Source organism: Silene latifolia, chromosome Y (genome assembly GCF_048544455.1).
Source record: "Silene latifolia isolate original U9 population chromosome Y, ASM4854445v1, whole genome shotgun sequence".
Lineage (NCBI taxonomy): Eukaryota > Viridiplantae > Streptophyta > Magnoliopsida > Caryophyllales > Caryophyllaceae > Silene > Silene latifolia.
This window is the reverse complement of record NC_133538.1, coordinates 266,966,682-266,972,161: the sequence shown is the minus strand read 5'-3', so window position 1 is coordinate 266,972,161 and position 5,480 is coordinate 266,966,682. Positions and strand designations below refer to the sequence as shown.

Genomic DNA, 5,480 nt, shown 5'->3' with positions numbered 1-5,480 from the left:
TTACCTACCCCTACTACCGGTAACTTCGAGTTTCGTTCCTCTTATATCGATTTAGTGGAGCGAAATCAGTTTGCTGGTCTACCAGATGAGGACCCCCCCGAAGCATATGGAAATTTTCACAGACTACTGTTGTTCCATACCTATACCGGCTGGGGTAACTCAGGATGAAGTGAAGGGGTTGATGTTCTTATACTCCTTGAAGGATTCAGCGCGAGATTGGTACCGCTACCTTGATAGGATAGCAGCCGGATTCACAGACTGGACATCTCTAGCATTAGCCTTCTACAAGAAGTACTTCCCACTTTCAAAAATTGACGCCTTGAGAGGTAAAATCACAAGTTTCCAGCAAGGAGCTAATGAGGGTTTTTGTGAAGCATGAGGACGTTTCAAAAGTTTGGTCCGAGCTGTCCCTCATCATGGTTTCCAGCAATGGTATCTTTGCAACCTATTCTATAATGCTTTATGTGATGATTACAAGGTCATCTTGGATGCAGCTGCGAATGGTAGGTTCCAAAATAATACCAGTCAGAATAAAGGTTGGAATACTATCGAGGAGATGGCAGTCCATATAGCTGAGTTTGGAAGTTCATGTGGAAATTCGCGAAAGCAAAGTGATGAAATGAGTGCCGTTGTGACACTGATTACTTTCATTACTGCCCGTCTCGAGAAGCTCGAGATTTCTGAAGCTTCCAAGGAGAAAGTTGAAATACTTGTTCAAAACTCAGATGAGACCGAGAAGTTGAGAGAAATGGTCCAACTCCTTTTGGTTCAAGTGGCGAATATGGAAGCAGCCGGCATTGAGTCCTCAAAGAATTTTGTGAAGCAGTTGGAGAATATAGAGGGTCGTTTTGTATCAAAATTAAATTTATAATTCCAAACTAAAACTATAGCTAGTGATAGTAAGGGTCGAACCACAGAGAGACAAGGTTGATTTTGTTTGCTATTTTTCAGTCTATAGAAGTAACAATTAAAAGGGGGGTTTTGAAATTGGTTGATTCTAATGACTAATTGCTTAAATAAGAATTTCAAGATAAAAGGAAGATTGGGAAATTCGGTTCACCATGGCAATGGTCAGGGCAATAAGGTAGCAGAAATCCTATAATACGGTCTCAGGGGGTATAAGCAAGCCTTTCGATTAATGCTCAAATTAACCTTGCGGTCTTCTAATTCCCCGAAATTTCTCAAAGCTTTCGCTCAAAGGAAATTCCAATCTAATGATAATTCTAATTACTAATCTTTCAATCTAGTAAAAAGGCTTATCAAAAGACAACAAGATCGATACGGAAGAATTCATGCTAACAAACAATCCTAATTTATGCCATGGCTCACCTCGTTCCCAATCAAAACAATTAGCTACGCATGACTAAAACTAAAACAATTGCTAAATTGATAACAAAGAACAAGATTGACATGATCGAATTTAAATAAAAGACAAAAGACAAGAGATGAATTGCTGGAATTAAATTGGTAAAACAAGAATTGAAATAACAAGAATTAAAAGAAGAAGAAATTTGCGTAAAACTTACTAATTGAATTAATGAACAAAGTATCGAATTCCGGGTTTTCTGTTCCCCAAAGCTAGATCTAAAAACTGAGTTCTTCAATAATGAAAAGCATAACCTAATAATTGCTGCGTTCTACTGATAAAAGATGCCCAAAAGATCAATTACAAGTTGGGCTTTTAAAAGTCTAACACGAAGAAATAAATCTCAGCTCGCAGACTGGTCGATCGACCGGTCAGCATGGTCGATCGACTGGTAAATGCAGAACAGCAGCTTCTGCTTGACTTCAACGGTCGATCGACTGAAAGGAGTGGTCGATCGACTGGTGGTGCTGTGCAGTGGCTCTTCCTCTCTTCAATTCAGCTCTTCACTCCTTTGCACGCATCCCAAGGTGGGTGAATCCGAACTTCCTTCTTCCAAGCTTCCCTGAAGTTGCCTCCGGAGGACGATTTAGGCTTGATTAGCTTACTTCCACTCATTCCTACAATAAATCATAGAAAATACAAAGTAAACCGTTTCGGGAGAAATAGTAGCTTAAGGCTAACAAATACGCATGGAAATACGTGCCAAAACCGCAGATAAAGTGTATAGAATATGCACGTATCAAATCTCCCCAAACCAAACCTTGCTTGTCCCCAAGCACCATACCCATATAAAAACTAAATGGAAAGGAGTATATCTCAGAGCTAGCTACAAGTCAATGCCAAACCGTTTAATGCACATAGTCAACTACTGCAAAGTTTAAATCAAGTGAACAAATTTATGCATATCATGGAATTAAATCGGGCGTTCGACCTTGCAAGACTCATAAATTCGGACTCTCCCGGGTCACTCTTCCCTCAGCAAAGCAAATGGTAAGAATATATGTAAAGGATAGGGAGGAAAGTACAGACTCTCACCTAGACTGCGACCGACAAAACATGTATGCTTGACTAGCATGAATAATGATTCTAGCTACCGTACATACGCATAACCACCGTCAAAGACTATTACATGCCGAACTATTGCAAGATTTGGATATGTGAGGTTAAGTGGGAAAGGAAGGGCAAAACAATTATGGAAAAAGTGAAGGTAAGAGCCAAGCTAGTACCTATCCAACCATCAAAAACCATATCCCGTTCCTCCAACTCAAAATATAAACCATGCCTTTAATGACTAGGCAACACAATATCCCAAACAAACGCCTCCAATTCATGAAGTAGGCACATGAGGCGTGTTCTCTATTCAACCAAATCATTATTATTTTCAAATTCCTCTTTTTTTTCCTTTTCTTCTTTCTGTTTTTCTTTTTCATTTTTTTTTCTTCTTCACTTCTCAAATTTTTTTTTCTTTCTGAAATGGGCTGTCGATCGACCAACATCACCAGTCGATCGACCACCCTGTCACAACCAGTGCTCTCTGCCCAGGTATATGTCCTCTCTCTGTTTTTTTTTCATTTTCTGATTTTTTCTTTCTTCTATTTTCAGGCTGAAATATTCTCCTTCACTTCTCAAAAATACTCGCTCCAACATTACAAAAGCGAACCAAAACAGCTTAAATCGACAAATTCCTCTACTACTTCCTAGCTTGGCACAATGGTAGGCTAAGTATGGGATGTAGTTGAGGGCAACTGGCAGTTATGGCTTATAGTGGAGTTAATGGGGTAAAATGAGAAAGGGGAGGATGCAATAGTTCTCAAAACATGAATACCGACCACAAACCAATGCGTATAGGCAATAAGCAATCAAAACTCATACACGTGCAAAACATGAAATGAAGGGAGTACTACTCTCAATCCTAAATTAACCGGTCATGAATGTCACCAGTTATGAGCTCTATATCTCAGAAAGTATAAGTAGTTTGCCAAAAATAATGAGTCAAGTCTAATTACCCGAAATGAATTCCATAACAAAATTTGAGAAATCACTTTTAATTCTCGCTAAACAGCTGTGAAAAGGGCATGGAATGGCATATTTGACTAATAGTGCAAAATCATCATTAATAAACTCCAATCCGACTCGACTATATGCAAAAGTAAACGTGATATTTTTGGTTTTTTTATGACATTTTCAATTTTTTCTTTGTTTTTGTAAAAAGTTTTTGTTTTTGTTTTTTTTTTTAATTGAAAAACAAATGCAAACTAAAATGCAATAAACGTGTGACTAAAATGCAATAAAAAAACACATGCAGATGCAACAGACATATGCAATACCCTCCCCAAACCAAAACGCACAATGTCCTCATTGTGCTCATCAGCAAATCACCAGCAGAAAAATGGGAGAATAAAAGCATAACAAAATAAAAGGAAACTAATAAAGAAAGGATGGAACTCACAAAATACGACCTCCCCAAACCAGCCAAAAACGGGGAGGTCACCAGCATCTAATCACCACCGTCGTACTCCTCACCACTACACTCACCGGACCCCGAATCGCTCTCCTCGTCCGCCTCGATGCGGCGGGGCTCTCCCGGGAAGTGGAGGCACCAGCGGTAGTAGTAGGAGGTGGTCTCCTGGCAGGCTGAGGGTAGCCGCCCACAGGGGGAACAAAGTAGGAAGGGTGAGTCCAAGCACCCTGTGGGAGCATGCCCGTCCGGGCTAACTCCTCGTAGACTGGGTACAGGGCTAGAGCCGTGTCTAGCCTGTGCTGGTCAAAACTCCTGCTCAAGTCACCCAACACACGTGACATTGCCCTTTGGTCCATGATCGCAGGGACAACCAAAGGGGTAGGGGGACGGAAAGTAGCCGGAAAACCGGTGGGAGCAGTAGTGGAGGTAGAGGGTGCCTGTGAAGAGGAGGCACGGGCTCTCCTCGAAGTACTAGCGGTGGTGGTGCCCGCCCTGATAGGGAGTCTGTAGCTAGGCAAGGGCGGGCGAGCTGCTCCTTGAACAGTGGTGAGGGGCAGGACAGGAGTGTAGCCAAGGACGGGGATGGGGTCACAGATGAAAGAATCGATCTTCCACCGTCTCTGGCTATCGACCCAATGGACAGCTCTTGCATATGCAAGGTCTATGAAACGTAGGTCAGGGTCAATGGGGGCCTCCTCTCGGGGGAAAAGTAAAACTAGACGGTTGGCGATACGTGTCACCAACCCACCACAAGCAATAGTGGTCAAAGTGCCCTCACTAACAGTCTGAAAGTGAGCGGCAGCCAAATAAGCGATATTATAGATACGGGCTATCCGACTTTCAATGTTCACATAACCCGCCAAGATAGACAGTTCGATGTTATTCACATTATTTGACTCTTTACGGCCAAAAATTGTATTACCCATTGGCCGTAGAAAATAACGAAGAGGGGGCAAATGGACGGAAGTGCCCGTCCTTTTAGGCCCGTGAAAGTCACTGATGCAAGACCACATGACTCGGTGAACATCAGAGGTATCCGAGGTTCTATCCTCGAAATAGAGACCCAAAAATCCAGCAAATACGGCCAATGTCAGGGAGTAGTTGACAATAAATAGCCGAAAAGAAATGCAAGCTTTATTCGTGTTTTCCGCAAAAGAAACCGAGTCAAAAACATAGGAAGAAAAGAACTCGAGGGTCAAAACGTAATATGTGAACTCAGCCATGTCCACAAGACCCGTCATACCTGTCCCATTTAGCAGGGACACAACTGACTCATAACAGCCTAATTCCTCCAAAGTAGGTTTGTGAAGGAATCGGGTAGCTGTGACTTTCATTCTCGCAACAAAAAGGGAAAACTTAGCACGCTGAGTAGAATTAGCAAAGATAACCTGCGGATAGTCAGGTAGACTATCCGTGGTAGCCTCTATCATCAGTGGCGGTCCTCGTGGCCGCTTGGCAGCTCCTTGGCTCGACTGCCCTTCGGACATTTGCTGCTTTCCTTTTGTCATCTTTGTTACCTGCAAACAACTCATTAGCAACAACAATCCCCTAACAGTGTCAATGTGGAGTCTATTGATCGAATACGAAAGAGGGGGGGGGGGGTGAATTGAGTATTAAAAACGATGACCGTTTTTTCGAAATATATGATATAAA

The 5,480-nt window shown here is 42.1% G+C and overlaps 1 non-coding gene across 1 annotated transcript; it reads right to left on the bottom strand.

Moving 5' to 3' along the window:
- Nucleotides 1-316: 316 nt before the first annotated feature.
- LOC141635711 (small nucleolar RNA R71) lies at nucleotides 317-423 on the bottom strand. Its single transcript, XR_012540377.1, has one exon. It is a non-coding gene; the product is annotated as a small nucleolar RNA R71 (small nucleolar RNA).
- Nucleotides 424-5,480: the final 5,057 nt, after the last annotated feature.